The following is an 18262-nucleotide window of genomic DNA, read 5'->3' on the forward strand; positions in this document are numbered from 1 at the left end:
TCTATTTTTAGCGAGCATGAAAGGCAGCGTGAACGCTTCGTCTCACGCTTTGGAGTTACACGACCGGAGATGTATTTACGAAATTATGGTCTCTAGGGTGGGTTGTTTTAAGGAAAATTTGAAACATTTATTAAGGAAAACAACGTTTTTATAAGCTTGCTTGTTATATACGTATCGGAATTTATTATAGGCTATGACTCATTTCACTTATCATGCTAAAGCGTACTTTGGATATGTTTTTGATGCGATTACGTAAGAATGGAAGTTTTCGTCAGCGGTTTCGTGTGAACGTGAAATTATTTCAGTGTTTTTATTTGCGAAATTATTGAATGTTTTACTTTAAAGTATTTAACAAATAAACGTACTTGGGAATAAAAAAAATCAACGTTGCCAAATTAAATTAAAACTACAAACATCTTGAAACTTGAAATATTAAACGTTCGAATTTGATGTTATGGTGCTTCATTAATCATTCTAAATCTACTACTACTGGGTCGGATCTGCCCATATTAGCTGTTAAAGAAAAATGTTAGATATCAAATATTAACTTGCTAAGAAAAATAAGAAGTTTCGTATGACATATGAATAGCATTGTAATATTACTTCAAAGATTTTATGTTCTCTTCGTAAAATATCATATAGTTATGAATAGGTTAAGATTCTAATTAATACAAAATTCGTATTTAGAACACACGTCACTGTTTATATCGCGAAACGTGGCGACAGATGGCATCACTTGACTCATGTAAAATACTCACAAACAGAATATTAAATATATTATGTACCTAAATTATGTATTAATATATCTTTATTCCTACTTTCGTATTATGTTATTTATAAATAAAGTTTTCCGAATAAATATTATATGATAAAACTTTAATGTATTTTTTATGTTATATTTTCATTTGATAACCTTTAAGTGACGGTGAAATGTCGTAAATGATATTTTGAAGGGTGATTCGATCTCATTTATTTTAATATTTATTTTTTTGTTGTTTTATTTTTGAAGTAGCAATTTCAAGGTCTCATTCTAGTTAAATCTGTTCAAATGACAACATGTTTGATGAATCTGATTTTGAAAGTTCTATTAATCAATCAGATGGGGTTTTTGACTTTGGAGTCAGGCGTGCCAACATGACGAGAGAGCTTGGAAGGCATTGCCGCTCCGAAACACTTCTTGTGTTTATTGAAAGAAATTTCATAAGTTAGTATCATTTAGTGACTAATTATGCCCACAGAGTTTCTCGCCGGATCTTCTCAGTGGGTCGCAATTCCAATCCAGTGGTAGATTCTGCGAAGCACTGCTCTTGCTAGGGCTCCTCCTCCTCCCTCCGTGCGTCGTATTCCTTAGTTCTGAGGGTCGTGACCTTTACTGAGCACTTTTGTTAGGATGTTCCTCTATTCACTTGTGTCCTCCGCGCAGTGGATAGCGACATTGATTGCTAGGGCTAGTGTTAGCAAATTCTCTCAAGTTGAGCCCGTGAGCTCATCTACCAGTCCGTGCTAAGCTGAAATAGCCCATTAGCACCAACGATTATGGACTAGTTCTCGTTCTCAGTTCCACATGACCTTCGCTCTTGCCTATATTTTTATCTGCTTAAAATAAGATAGGTAAACGCACTTACAGCCCTTCTATTCCTAAAGAAATTGCCGTGCAAAAAACACTGTCATCTCTTGCGATTTAGGCAACAGCTTAGCACAAGGGAGGTGGTCGTAATGTTTACCCATGAACATTAGGTGATCGTAATGTTTACCCATGAACATTTATTGAGTTTTTTTTTTGGGTAAAATAAATGGGTGGACGAGCTCACAGCCAACCTGGTGTTAAGTGGTTACTAGAGTCCATAGACATCTATAACGTAAATGCCGCCACTTACATTGAGATATGAGTTCTAAGGTCTCAGTATATTTACAACGGCTGCACTGTCCTTCTAACCGGAACGCATTACTGCTTCATGGTTGAAATAGGGAGGGCAGTGGTACCTACCCGTGCGGACCCACAAGAGGTCCTACCACCAGCATATTATAACGTCCATTGTAATTGTACGGAGCGACAATTCCGGTGTGTTTGAATCCCGCAGGCAGACACCAGTTTTTCTTATTTATTTGTCTAATTAATTATTATTTATCTAATTAATGTTGGTTGACCGTATAGCCAACACGGAATAGTATTGATATCTAGGCTATTTTGATTCATGTTCTGATTCGAAGGGTTTGTTAGCCATTAGGTCGTTTGTAGTTATTTAAATGCGGAGACAATTAAATGCTATTTAGTTGTAAGGTTAAAGTTTATATAGCTTAAGTTCACTGTTTTTTCTTCCTAATAAAATAAAATAAAATACAAATTGCACAATACATATAAAATTTCGAGCTCATGTCTTAAAGTGGGTGACGGAGTTCACGTCGAGGTGTCTATGAGCTGCTGTAACCACTAAAACCAGGGTATACTATGAGTTGAACCTCCATACCCCTATTAAAGCAAGTATAAAACAATAATACATTATTATCTATGAAGCATTTTCTTAGTTTAAGTAATAGTTGAAGAAAGACGTTGAAAGCAAACCGCATAAGTGGTACTTATTGAGACAAGTTTTTTTTATTTTTTTTTATTGCTTAAATGAGTGGACGAGGTCACAGCCCATCTGGTTTTAAGTGGTTACTGGAGCCCATAGACATCTACAACGTAATTGCGCCATGCACCTTGATATATGAGTTCTAAGGTCTCAAGTATAGTTGAGACGGCCGCCCCACCCTTCAAACCGAAACGCATTACTGCTTCACGGCAGAAATAGGCAGGGTGGTGGTACCTACCCGCGCGGACTCACAAGAGGTCGATCCTACCACCAGTAAAGCCCTTTGAATCCAAATCCTCACACGTCACATCAATAGCCATCAATTCTGGTTTTATAACTAAGTTTCTATGTCTGATCATCTGATGCAGCATCAGAGTACTCGCTAACTCAATGGTACTACACCAGAACATTTTGTATTATCAAAAAATCACTTAATTTCCATGATGCTTGAACAGTCAAAAGGGGATTAATAAATGAATTTTAATTTAAAGGTTTAGTACACGTATGTATCTATATATTAATACGTGAAGCAAAAACTTTGTACCCCTTTTTACGAAAATTGCGCGGACGGAGGAGTATGAAAATTCTCACATTTATATAGAATATAGAGGAGTGCAGAATGCTAAATTTTATTTTAAATTATGCATAAAAAATACAATATCAATAAAAAGAACACTACACACACTACCATGTATTTGACACACACACACAAATATGTACATATACTCTTTTTTATTGTCAAACTTTTCCTATTGTTTAAAGTCTGTAGTCAAATTGAGAATAGATTAATATTGTTTGTCTTTAATATTATTTATCTATAGTGTAATTTTGGCGAAATCTGCGATTTGATTATAGAATTATAATAGTGTGTGACAATAGAACCATAATAATGTTCCAACTTATAATTTCAATTAATTATAGTCGAATTTCGACTACAGAGGGACCACTGGTAAACATAATTGCAAATACGTCAGTTTAGGAGAGAATGTGCAACAAGGAAACTCGCAAAGAAACGGGGTGATTTCGTCATGTAATTTCCTCGGCACAGTTACTATCGTACGGAATTTAGAAGTCGTATGTATTGGATAGTAACGGTCATAAATGATTTTGACTCCCGAATCACGTCGATTACTGTAAGCAGGTTGAAAGATTTAAATAGATTTTCGGGACTCGATGTAATAATATCGCTAAACTTTAATCACTTTTGTTTTGTTATTCTTATTTTTATACTAGCTTATAAAGAGCATTATTATAGATTTGTATTACGATTGGCTCGAAGGATGTCTGTTGAAAATAAAATTTCTCAGTGCTTTATTATGAATTGATAAAAAATAAGTTCACTTAAAAAGAAGACAAATAAAAATTGAATTTGAATTTTAAAAAAAATCGTTTTAATTTAATCTTTAAACAAAATAAACAGATTTAAATAACTAATTTAAACATGTTTCCAATATTCATTGTAGTTTTGTTGAAGTGAAAAAATGAAAATTTCAACGCTTTTCAATGTGATTACGTCATCGGTAATAGAAAGTGTTGCCGTTGCCACAAAAAAAATTACCTGTGAAATTTTTAACATGGTGCTCCCTTCATCCCCCATATCAGCGTAACTCATTTATTTAAAAAATAACCTATTTTTCTACGAACTAAGTACAATGTCTGTGAAAACCTATTCTGATTGAAATACATTGATAGATAATTCTCAAAAGTGTACAAGTCATATGCTGTGAGTTGAATTAGAAAAGTGTTTTGAGGTTATCAATATTATGATAACAAATAATGACATTCGAGTAGTACACAGAATATACAACGATATAGACTAAAGTATCTATTTGAATAAAGCCAATGATGTCGTTTAAGAAAAAAATGCCCAGCAGGTATAATTAAAAATACTGGCAATTAACGATTATTTTTCATTAATAAATAATAGTTTTGAAAACTAACAAAATACGGTTTTATAGAAAAAGCGTGGGGTGCTTTTCAGGATATTATCAAAATAACCCTTCTACTCATATCTGTTCATAAAATATGTATAACTACTGATGATACCATGCACCCCACGCTTTTTTTACAATAAAATCATTTTTTCTTGCACTATATTTAATTCAAATTTATTTTGCATTTTTAGTTGAATTTCAATTTTTTCAATTTTTTTTTAAATATTGAATTGTCATCGGTCCTTAATAAGTATACCAAATTTCAAGTTAATCCAACGTTTTGAAGGGGGTCAAAATCATGTTCAAAGATTCCGTTACATACGTCTGAAGCTAATAAAAGCGTAAAGGTTTTGTGTAATCAAGTAGGCGATTCCTCAAACATTTTCCAAACAAAGAAAATCTAAAAAAGGTCAATGCCCATTGCGCCTCATTGTTCCGTATGTCCATCGTGCTCAACGTGACGATTGCCCAAGTTGAAAGGAAAATGGCGGCTCGAGTATAACGAGAAAATAGTCTACGGGCGTAACAAAATATTCTGACAATGCTGAGAACAGTATAAATCTAGAAATGAGTTACGAACCTATTATTAAATCGAATAGAATTTGAAAATTACAAAAAAAAACACTGTAATATTACTGCGTTGTGGTTATGCGGAAGAGGATCTCGTGATAAAAGGTCACAAGAGACAAAAAAAAAAAACTGAAATAAAGCTATGCTAAAGTCGAAAAACACGCAAGTCAGTACTTACGACTTGGATAACGTTAGTGATTTTCCTAAGGGTTCGTGAAGATTTACTTTTAGGTCCATGATTGTTTTAAACAATTGCGCTGATTTTGTGCGTGTATCTCATCTTACCTTGGAATTCTCTGAAATTGCAGAGTAGTTTTCGGGTAATAATTCCTCAACTTGAGTCAACTATGTAGTAATTTATACATTAACCTAAGTCTTGTTATTGTATATGCAAGTATTACAATTTCTAATTTTACTGGTGGTAGGACCTCATGTGAGTCCGCACGGGTAGGTACCACCACCCCGCCTATTTCTGCCGTGAAGCAGTAATGCGTTTCGGCTTGAAGGGTGGGGCAGCCGTTGTAACTATACTGAGACCTTAGAACTTATATCTCAAGGTGGGTGGCGCATTTACGTTGTAGATGTCTATGGGCTCCAGTAACCACTTAACACTGTTAGGTGGGCTGTGAGCTCGTCCACCCATCTAAGCAATAAAAATATACTACTAATATGTATCGTGAAGATCAGTATTAATCTTCTCCATAACAGGATATTATCTGTTTAATTATATTAAAAAAGAACGCATACTAGGTGTGTGCATCGGCTACATACGATTAGTTTGATTCCTATCATGAGAATTTTAACAAGAAATGACGTCAGACAGTCGGCCAATATTCACCCACTGTCATCGAGAAAAATTATAATAGGCTTCAAAAGTTTTTTAATGCTTTTCGATAACATACCGTTGAATTTAAAATACTTTATTGAATAGCGACTAGCAAAACTAGACATCGTTATGTTCTGAAAGAGCCGTAACTTAATCTTGGTTAGATGACCGGCTTACTTGAGTGATGCTACCATGTCAGGTTGCAATTTCCTGACAGATTCCTACTGGTGGTAGGACCTCTTGTGAGTGTGTTTCGGTTTGAAGGGTGGGGCAGCCGTTATAACTATACTGAGATCTTAAAACTTGTATCTCAAGGAGGGTAACGCATATACGTTGTAGATGTCTGTGGGCCCCAGTAACCACTTAACACCAGGTGGGCTGTGAGCTCGTCCACCCAACTTAGCAATAAAAAATAAAAACTTACAAGTAAATACTGTTTAAAACATCTGCAAAAATACGTCTTTACTGAACTAAAAAATATATATGTACTTTTTATTTTGTGATACTCGTCAGGATATTAGCCAAAAGTAATATTATCACTGCACTGTCATTAATTACCCTTTGGTACGAGGGAAAATTTACAAATTAATCGGAAGACGTGAATTTCGGAAAATGTCGTTAATAAATTCCGCTACATAGTAAAAGCGTAAATAAATTTAAACAGCCTATATGTAAGTTCGATATAAAGATTGACTATTTTCAACCTTCGAACTAAACTCTATTACGTTTTAAAAAACGAAAACAAGATTTTTTAATATTTTCTCTTAATCTATAAATTTGTACGGACTAACCTCCGGATCCCCCGAAGTTATTCTAATGAAGAAATCATAGGCATGAAAATGAGTTCTCCTAGAATAACAAAACACGTTCAAATGTAAAACATATTTTTTTGCAAGCGTTTAAAAAAAGCCTATTTGGTTTGAACATAAGTATATATAGTAGTAAATAAATAAACCATTATAGTACAATTTATTATGTATTAGAATTCTTCTGTATTTGTTTATTTGTGTTGTCTCTAGACTATTTACTGGTGGTAGGGCCTCTTGTGAGCCCGCACGGGTAAGTATCACCACCCTGCTGCCTATTTCTGCCGTGAAGCAGTAATGCGTTTCGGTTTGAAGGGCGGGGCAGCCGTTGTAACTATACTGAGAACTCATATCTCAAGGTGGGTGGCCCATTTACGTTGTAGATGTCTATGGGCTCCAGTAACCACTTAACACCAGGTGGGCTGTGAGCTCGTCCACCCACCTAAGCAATAAATAATAAAAAAAAACCATAGCACAACTCCTTCTCTTCTCATGGGTGTCGTAGCCACTATAGGATTCGTTGGTCAATGGGTAGCAGTGTGCTCTGAGCTTTATTCCAGCGTACTATGGTTGCCGATTGGCATTTGCTGTTGCGTATTAGAAGCCTGCACGGGTGGATACGACCAGGCTGCCTATTTCTGCCCTGCAGCATATGGTTTCCACTCGATTGGACTCGTTAACCCATCTAAGCAAAAAAAGATAAACAAATCCCATAGACACCAGAACGTAAATGACCCCACACACCACAGCAGGTATAATTTTTTTTTTATTTTTTTTTTTATTTCCTTTGTAGGCAGACGACCCTACGGCCCACCTGATGGTGAGTGGTTACCGTCGCCCATGGACTTCAGCAATGCCAAGGGCAGAGCCAAGCCGCTGCCTACCGCTAGTTTCAAAATGTTTAGCATAACGGCTATCCCAAACCGGAACGCTTGAAACTGTTTTACGGCTTAAATAGGCAGGGTGGTGATAAATACATGCCTACGTCTTACCACCAGTAATATGTATGATAACTCTGAGGGGCTGTATACTTGAATAAGTAGACCTCACAAAATATCCAATTACCATTTGTTCACAGGCCTAAGAAAACTGTCAAGTTGTTTGTTCAGTAAAGCATGACATAAAGTTAATGATTACTTTATAGATAGCAAGGCGTGGGAATGGGTTGTTCGCTCCAGATAATTTTGTTTTAATTATTGCGTACACTTTTGGACAAAGCGATGTGTGGTATCAATCACTACATAGTATAAAACAAAGTCGCTTTTTCGGTCCCTATATCCCTATGTATGCTTAAATATTTAAAACTACGCAACGGATTTTGATGCGGTTTTTTTTAATAGATAAAGTGATCGAAGAGGAAGGTTTATATGTATAATAACATCCATTAAATAGTGGAGAAATCAATAATAAATTACAGTTTCCGAAGCGAAGCGAGGGCCGGTCGCTAGTTTTATATAAAATAATAGTATATTAAGGGCCACAAAAAAGACATGATTATTGCTTATATTTCGTTTCTTCTCAGGAATGTGGCTCTTCTTGGAATCTGTGCTAGATTGGCATTGGCATTTAACATTTTACAATAAAAATCTATATCTATACTAATATTATAAAGAGGAAAGATTTGTTTGTTTGTTTGTTTCGAATAGGCTCCAAAACTACTGGACTGATTTGAAAAATTCTTTTTCCATTAGAAGCCGACATTGTCCCTGATGAACATAGGCTACTTTTTTAAATTTTTTTTTTTTTTTTGGTTTCATGTGTGTTTTAATGTTTCCGAAGCGAAGCGAGGGCGGGTCGCTAGTGTATAATAAATACGTTATAACTTGCACAGAAATGTAAGTTGTAATAAATAAATTGCAACTAATTTAGTAATTTCGATGTATCGGTATTTACGAGATAATAAGCTCGAAAAAAATTGCACCTAGGATTGAATTTTTGGTAGTATTTTTATTATTATTCATGTAAGCTCAAGAAGCTCATATTATAACGGATTAGCGCGCTTTAAGCGGTCGCCGGAACCCGAACCATAAACGTCACCGTGGGAAAAACGCCACGAGAACTATCTCGTAATAATGATCGATAGTATAATCGTAATGCCAGAATGCCTTGGAAAATAAACCCTTAAATATTATCCGGCGTATTGTGTCACGTGTAAGTTAAAACACTATTCTTTTTAAATTAAAAAAAAGCATTTTCAATTTTAAAACAATGTACAGTCAAAATCTGTTATAACGACATCGAAGGGACTGCTCATATTCAGTCGTAAAAACCGATAGTCGTAACAACCGGTGATGTTTAATGTGTATCGTGCAAGTACAAACAAATCGATAGGGAATTATTTGAAAAATATATTTATTCACCTATGTACATTTTGTTTATTACACATAAGTACAATGCATATAATTTTTCTGTGAGCATAAAATCTGTAATTTTGGTCTGTTTGGAACACTTCTGTTGTGCATAGATATTTTGTAATTCACGTTGGACTTTAATTAACGTATCGTCGTAATTGATGTTGACATGGAACTGTTCATTAAAAAGATCAATCTTTCTTAATACACTAACAGCATTGATACCATCATTCAAAGTTTTGGTGCGTCTTCTGTATAGATAAGTAACAAACTAACTGAAGAGATATGAAGAAGCGGGCTTTGACTCTACCGCATGCACTTGTTTTGTTTTTATGAATTAGAAAAGTCCCTACACTAAACTAAACCCTATTGTTTTCTCTCCTGATTTTAATAGCCATTGAAGACAAATGTGGATACCTATTCAAATTGTTTACAATACAACTTAGCCGGTCGTTCTAACAGATCGAATTCTCCGAAATATTAGTTAAATGTGGTCGTTTTATGAGGTATGTCGTTATTACCAATGTCGTAGAAAGCAATATTTTTAATAAGGCGGTCATATGGCATTCAGCCGGGACCTTTGTTCTAGGTTATTATAACCGGCATGTTGTATTAAACGATGTCGTAGTAAACGGTTTTGACTGTAATTACAGTTTTTTTGAAAGCATTTTGGATTGGGACATTTTAAAGACAAACTAAAAAAATGTAATAATATACAAAAAAAAATTAAGTATATTAAAAACTTTTATTGGATATTTTTAAAATGTCAACTACATTGAAATTTATTACCTATCGATTCGTTCAAACTTATTATTCTACCCCAAGAAAACTTACACATATATTTTTTACTTATGTATTTTGCTTATAATTTATTTTTACATGTATTTGTTCGTCACGTAGATATTTCTATGTACCTAAGTAATATATTACAATTTTTATTCATTTATTGCCTAGATGTGTGGACGAGCTCACAGCCCACCTGGTGTTAAGTGGTTACTGGAACCCATAGACATCTACAACGTAAATGCGCCACACACCTTGAGATAGGTATAAGTTTTAAGGTCTCAGTATAGTTACAACGGCTGCCCCACCCATCAAACTGAAACGCATTACTGCTTCACGGCAGAAATAGGCGGGGAGGTGGTACCTACCCGTGCGGACTCACAAGAGGTCCTACCACCAGTAATTACGCAAATTATAATTTTGCGGGTTTGATTTTTATTACACGACGTTATTCCTTCACCGTGGAAGTCAATCGTGAACAATTGTTAAGTGCGTATTTCATTAGAAAAATTGGTACCCGCCTGCGGGATTCGAACACCGTTTCATCGCTATATACGAATGCACCGGACGTCTTATCCTTTAGGCCACGACGACTTCATGATCACAATTTGTGCATTGTCCATAAGACGGCGTCTTTAGTCGTAACTTCGTACTGAATTACCTATTAATTGAATTACCGGAACTAAAACATAATATTTTGTGGTCATTAAAACTGAAGTAATTTGTAAAGTAAAATGTATAAAATTAATACAATGAGTTAATGCTGTAGTGTTCAACAATTAACGAATCATCGTGTATATTATTATATCGAAACCGTCGGGTTTACGTACGGGACGTAAGACGTCGGGTGCATTCGTATGTAGCGATGCACCGGTGTTCGAATCCCGCAGGCGCGTACCAATTTTTCTAATGAAATACGTACTCAACAAATGTTCACGATTGACTTCCACGGTGAAGGAATAACATCGTGTGATAAAAACCAAACCCGCAAAATTGTAATTTGCGTAATCACTGGTGGTAGGACCTCTTGTGAGTACGCACGGGTAGGTACCACCACCCCGCCTATTTCCGCCGTGAAGCAGTAATGCGTTTCGGTTCTAAGGGTGGGGTAGCCGTTGTAACTATACTGAGACCTTAGAACTTATATGTCGAGGTGGGTGGCGCATTTACGTTGTGGATGTCTATGGGCTCCAGTAACCACTTAACACTAGGTGGGCTGTGAGCTCGTCCACCCACCTAGGCAATAAAAAAAAAAAAAGTCGTGTGTTGTAATATAAAGAGCTCTAATTCTGCCCCTGTTGTCTACAACCTAAATATACTGCAATTGAGATAGCATTCCTTTTTTTTATGGACAGGGTGGCACCTCCTACGAGGTGTCCGCGCCTAGGAGACACGCGCGGTATGTGAGATTTGACGGTCTGCAGATGTTGGGATCAGACCGCAGGCCCAACGATAAAGACTGCATTTGGGATACTTAACGACGAAGGGAAGATCTTCCACCGAGCGGGTGATATTTGCTGTAGACCGACGGTCCAAATGTTGTTGTTCGGAACTTATATATATGCAAGCTTATCTTGAAAATGTCGTAAGCGAGATTCGATGGCTACCCGCCACACTGCATTTCATGTCTTAAGGTATTAGCTGACAACATCCACGTTGTTATGCGTGTACATGTCAGTTACTTCGGCTACGACCATGTTTCAGCCCCATACAGAAAGACTGGAAATACCATCTAACTACATACAGTCTAACCTTTTTATTCTTGGTTATACGTCTGTCTCTCCAAATCTTCACTAATCGCTCTACTGCTGATGATGTATGTGATAGCGCATCGACACTTGATCTCGTCTTCATGTGGTCTCTTGAATATTAAATTTGAAAAAAATCGTCTTAACTGCTCAAATTACTGAGATTTTCGATGTCCGATATGCCCTATTCATTCTAAGCCAATCCAGACGTACTCAGCGACTTGAGAACCGTTTTCTTTTTATTGCTCAGATGAAGAATTTGTTAGATGAAACAATTTTCCCTAACAAGAGCAATGCTTCGCTGCATCTACGACCGGATCGGAATTGCGACCCACCGAGAAGATCCGGTAAGAAACTCAGTGGCCTGTGTCTATGGGTTAGGTTTCACGTCGGAGTCGAACGTGAGAACGATGACCGGTGCTTAGAATGCCTGAAAATACCGAGACTGGATTGAGAGGATTCACTAAATACCAAAGGTGGAGCTTAAATATGAAGAAAAAAAAAGGTTATTTCCGTTTCTAATCATGACAACGTACGTCCGGGAGTGTTCTATTTGGACCTTGGACCGCATTATCTACAACGCAATGTCGTTCAACGATATGAACTCATGTTCACGTAGGTACATTTTGTTTCTCTTTCGCGCTTTGATAACTGAAAATGAATAATGCACAATTTTTTTTATCCTACCTACGCTGTTAGCCTTTAGAGGCTATATCAGCTTCGCCCTAACATGTAGGTGAGCTCACGGGGCTCAAACCGGAGTGACGCTAACACTGGCCCTAGCAAGAGCAGTGCTTCGCAGAATCTACCGCCGGATCGGAAACGCGACCCACTGAAAAGATCCGGCGAGAAACTCAGTGGGCTGTGTCTGTGGGAGCACGATTATTAACGTCACTTATACAAGAAACGGAACTGAGTCTTGCAATTTTAATTTCAGCAACACCCAATTATTGTGTAGTTTTATTATGATATAATAATGCAATTTCTGGCAATGCAATGGCAATGTGAAAAGGTTCGTCACCATTCATCCACCTCAACGTCTGCAGTGGTGATAAACCTTTTTTTAATTGCCTTTGGAGGCAGATGAGCATACAGCATCAGATCGGCCCTGATGGTGAGTGGTTACCGTCGTCCAAAGACGTGAGTAATGCCACGGGCAGAGCCAAGCCGCTGCCTACTTCTATAAAGTTGCTAACGGAAATCTTGAAGGAATAACAAAATAAGTAAACAAGTCTGTCTCTTTTGTTTATGCGTATATGGGTGAGCTCACATCCGGCGGTTACCAGAGGCTGATACAGCTATTGACAGTGTGAATAAGAATAAATAATAAATAAGGTCGAATTATCAATTCTTTTTTTCTTTTTTTTTATTTACTAACAATTACGCCACGTTAACTGGTCCCGTGATAAGTTCGTAAAGAACTTGTGTTACAGGTACCAGATAACGGATATAAATGTAAGATTTTTATTATACACATACATGTATTTAATATACCTCCATAACCCTGGAAAAGACATTTATATTTATCATACAAATATCTTCCCTTGGCGGGATTCGAACCCGCGACCCCCTTGTGTAGTGACCATGTTACTTACCACTACACCAGACGGCCGTTTATATTTTGTAATTGTATAGGTCACCCTACAAATGAATACTTTTCAAACTGGAACGCGTGGTTATTTGGCAGCAGTAATAGGTAAGACAATGATACAGACCCGTGTGGGCTAACAATACAATACGCCTTAAAATTCCAGTTCGAGATTGCATTATCCATACCTATCTTATACTATAAGAGATGGAGTGGTGGTGATACTTTAAATCACGCACTCATCATTAGAGTAATATTCACATTGTGATATTTTATTTATTTATTTTATTTATTTAATATATTTTGTACACACAGCTGTTAGAAAAAAACACGACAATAAGGATACAGAGTACAAGGGCACTTTATTTGTTTAAGATTTAAATCTCATCTTATGTTACTCAGTAAACTATGGCTCGTTTAGCTGTTTATGATTTTGGTAATCGGGCGATAGAACTAAGCTTATTAAAAAAATATTAAAAGCTATGTTCACTGAATCTTAAAGTTTGTATAACAGTGGCGTGCCATGGCGCTGTTTGCCGTTTTTTAACTCAAATTCTCTGGTTTAAAGTATTTTAGTCTCAAAAATAGTTCACAAATTTAAATTCCTGTCAACACTCGAGCTTATTATATTAAAACCATATAAAGACGTGGATTGATGAATCTCTAGTAAGTAAGTAGCAAAACTAGAATTTTTTTAAACTAACGAATAGAATAAAATGTTTCCACGCTGAACTTCTCCAATTTCGGTATTCTTCTCATGAATAATTATGATTTTAATATGTACCGGGATTCCCAATATCATTCGACTTCGTGATACGTAATCAGGGTCACTATCTTTGGATAACGACAGAGGGAAGATCGTCCACCGAACTAGTGTGGATGCCATCGACGCGTCAAGCTAAATACTATTCGGATATAAACTTGTTCTGAAGGTTGATAGCTTTTTTTTTATTGCTTAGATGGGAGGACGAGCTCACAGCCCACCTGGTGTTAAGTGGTTACTGGAGCCCATAGACATCTGCAACGTAAATGCGCCACCCACCATGAGACATAAGTTCTAAGGTCTCACTACAGTTACAACGGCTGCCCTGCGCTTCAAACCGAAACGCATTACTGCTTCACGGCAGAAATAGGCAGGGCGGTGGTAGGTACCTACCCGCGCGGACTCACAAGAGGTCCTACCACCAGTAAAAAATTACATTAGCCACATTAGCCGGTACACCAACGAAGCACTCATCGAAAGAACTAGAACTTTAAAATTGTTTCAGTGCCTGCTTAAAACAAAACAAAGATTACAATATAAATGAGACGAATTGAATATAACATGTTTGAACGAAAACAAATCTAACAGTTTCTCATTTAAAATCGCTATTCGCAAATCATATTTTATTTAAGTACTACGTGATGAGATACCTAACTCTCATCTTTCAACATGCTATCGAATTACAAACGCACACATTAACCCGATTCTATAGCTTCGTTTTATGTTCTACCTAATTAGCTTAATGACTATTTCTTCAACAGAGCAGGTAGGTATGTACGTTGTTACACTTATCATATGTAAACAAGGCATTCGGACTTTTGAATTCGGACGTAACAATGAATTTGGCAGGCCGAGCCGCCCATAAACGATTCGAACGCTCTTATAAGACGAAGGCTCGCCTTGGTTTGGTGCCAAGGAGCGTTTATTTTTATAGCGAAAGTGCGCACGCGATGCGCCACGCCGAGCACTGGGGAAAAGAGCCGTTACCCGAACGCTCACGGAGACGGCCGAACTCGCCCGAGCGCAGCCGCCGCGCCGTCACAACAACGAATGTAACAAAGACATCACATCTATATATTAATACGTGAAGCAAAAACTTTGTACCCCTTTTTACGAAAATTGCGCGGACGGAGGAGTACGAAATTTCTCACACTTATAGAGAGAATATAGAGAAGGAGTGCAGAATATTAATATATTTTTTTAAATTATGCATAAAAAATACATTAAATCGATAAAAAAACATTACACCCACTACCATGTATTTGACACACATACACGCATGCCTACTATTTTTTTATTGTCAAACTTTGATTATTGCTCAAAGTCTGTTGTCAAATGGAGAATAGATTAAATAACATTTTTGTCTAAAGTGTAGTCTTGGCGAGATCTGTAATTAAAGAATTATAATAGTATTTGACAGTAGAACCATATTAGTGTACAAACTTATAATTTCAATTAACTATAGTCGAATTTCGACTATCGGCAACTAGTTCGATTTAAAATACGAATTAAACAGAAAACAGTACATTTTATTTATTCATATCCAATCGCGAATAACTATTTCAACATTAAACTTTCTAAATAATTGTTCCTCAAACATTTAAAACTTCACGACGATTATATAACATTGACGGCTTTGTACGCGCAGTCTATTTACATTATCTCGTTCGAGACAGCTAACCCCTCTTGGCTTGCCGAGTGTTTTTTCTCTCTTTATTATTATTACTTGCGTCGTTCGCGTCCCGTGTTTCAAGAAACATACCTATATTAAGTTTGTACGTATATATGCAGGTATTAGTTGGCTCCGTTCTTACGCCGCATGCACTTTTAGATCGTGGTGACGCGTTTTATATAAATATGTATGCGCGCTCCTTGCAACGCTTATTTGTTAGATTAATAAATTAAATAAGATTTCTGTTTATATAATCTGTATGTAACTAACCGATTTATTAAATGCACATTGTGGTGCAACAAACAATGGCGTGGCTTGCGAAACTGATATGCCCAATTTTGGTCGTTTAGATTGTGATTCAATAACTGCGTTCCGGAACAAATCTAGAATGTTCCTTACGGAAAATTTTGAATTCGTTTCAATGGAACAACAGATGGCGTTGCACTCGAGTTACGTCGGTTTTGTTGGACTGAAATTTTATTGTAAAAGATTAATGAGATTGCGTTTTGATAAATTAAAGTGAATGTTTGTCTGGGGAGTAGATGATAATAGTCAAAGCTTTGACTTAGTCTCGTATTAGGAGATACAACGTGGTATCACGCAGATGATTATTTCTATGTTTTATTATATGTAGGTAGATATTATGGAAGTAAATAAGTATTTGATAGACAACAGCAGCGATGTGAATTTGGTTTTAAGAATGTTTTAAACGCTTTATCAATATTTACCTGTCTACCCAGTCCGAGTATCTGGTAGATGAACGACGGTAACTACTTACCATCAGATGGGCCTTACACTCGTCTGTACTTTTAGTAAAAAAATAAAATATTTATCGGTTACAGAGTCGGGAATCTGTATTTCGTTAGTGTAAAATCTGTTAAAAGAGGACAAAAACGCCACTATAACCGACCTTATTTCTTGGAAACGCTGCCTTCATCCTCAAAGCAATGATATTGACAGTTTTGACGTATTGACGGTATTGACATATTGACGGTCCGCTATTTCGTCCTCGATGTCTGCGCAAAGTTTTAACTTCTTCTTCATAGCAGAAGTCCTTGATGGTCCACTTAAGTGCCTATGACCGTCTTGCAACATCGAAATCTCATGGTATCTTCATTAACTACATAACATAAGCCAGACCGTAAGTTTTATAGCCAAATAAAAAACAACAAAAACATGCTCTAACTATTGAGCTAAACTGGTAAATTCCCGATAGTTCACAATTATTTCAATCGGCAAGATAACGAATAGATTAACCCACTGACTTTCTCACCGGATCTTCTCAGTGGGTTGCGATTCCGATCCGGTGGTAGATTCAGCGTGGCACTGCTCTTGCTAAAGCTAGTGTTACCAAGTCCTCCCAGATTGAGCTTCGTTAGCTCATCTACCAAACCGCGCGTAGCTGGAATCATCCCTTAAGCTACCAGTGATTAGGTAGGGAAAACAAAAACATGAAGAATTAAAGAAATATATAAAGCCATGTTTTTCGAAACCCTCAAATATTTTTTTTGTTTTTTTATTGCTTAGATGGGTGGGACGAGCTCACAACCCACCTGGTGTTAAGTGGTTACTGGAGTCCATAGACATCTACAACGTAAATGCGCCACCCATTTTGAGATATAAATTCTAAGATCTCAGTACAGTTACAACGGCTGTCCCACCCTTCAAACCGAAACGCAATACTGCTTCACGGCAGAAATAGGAATAAAATTAATTGTAAACCCAACTAATTTATTTGAAGTCAAGTACCAGGACGTAGGTATACCAGCAAAAATAGGTAACCGGTCACTAAGATATATCGCAGTCGCCGTAATGATAATAGCATAGCGATGATAAATTATATCGTGTTATTGACTCAATGCACTTACAGTAACGCGTGAGTCTGTTTGGAATCTATCTTCATCTGAATAAAAAAAACAATTGTTCTTTATATGTTTGTCCTCGATATATGGTTGCCTAAACCTAAAACATAACATAACTAAACTATGGTTTCCTAAACCATATAACTAATTGAAAGTAATTTTGAATTGATGAAATTAACAACGTCTGGGCGTACTGTAAGCCGAAATGCGTAAGAAAAACCTTACTATTTCCGCGAAAAATACCGGAGCAAAATTTGGACAAGAGCAGAACATGAAGGAATGTAGTCATTAGCCAGCCAGCGTGTCCTTCATGTTCGTGATTTTAACAACGGCCAATCGACGCTCGTAAAGTGATAGTTATTCGCGACTTAACTGAAATAAGTCTGATTTATGCAACAATCCTAAAAATAGCTCGGACGATTGCGAAAACCTGCGACAATTATCTGGTGCTTTGCAATCGTCTTGGGATTTTTGCAATAATCTAATTTGTCTATCTAAATAACCTAATTCCTCAAAAACATTATCATATACTAGCCGCCTGCTCTGGCTCCACCCGGGTCTTAACAAAAATTTCAAAGATATTTGACGTTGTTTTATTTTTTTAAATAAAATAACACTTATTGCGGCATAACTATAATAGTCAGACAATTATGCTGTCGGGACACTTTTTATAAATAATTATGTTTTCTACAAAGTCGTAGTACATTATTTTATTCTATCATCAATAGTTTTCGCAGGGCACGCGATGTAAAGAATATTATGGGTATTTTTTTACACCTTGGCTTA

General features: G+C 36.6%; 1 protein-coding gene across 1 annotated transcript in view; it reads left to right on the forward strand.

Moving 5' to 3' along the window:
- The window catches only part of LOC101742163 (breast cancer metastasis-suppressor 1-like protein), a 149558-nt gene that overhangs the window by 61663 nt on the left and 69633 nt on the right, over positions 1–18262 (forward strand). The gene's annotated exons all lie outside the window — the stretch shown is intronic.

The sequence above is a fragment of the Bombyx mori genome, chromosome 18 (genome assembly GCF_030269925.1).
Source record: "Bombyx mori chromosome 18, ASM3026992v2".
NCBI classification, from domain to species: Eukaryota; Metazoa; Arthropoda; class Insecta; order Lepidoptera; family Bombycidae; genus Bombyx; species Bombyx mori.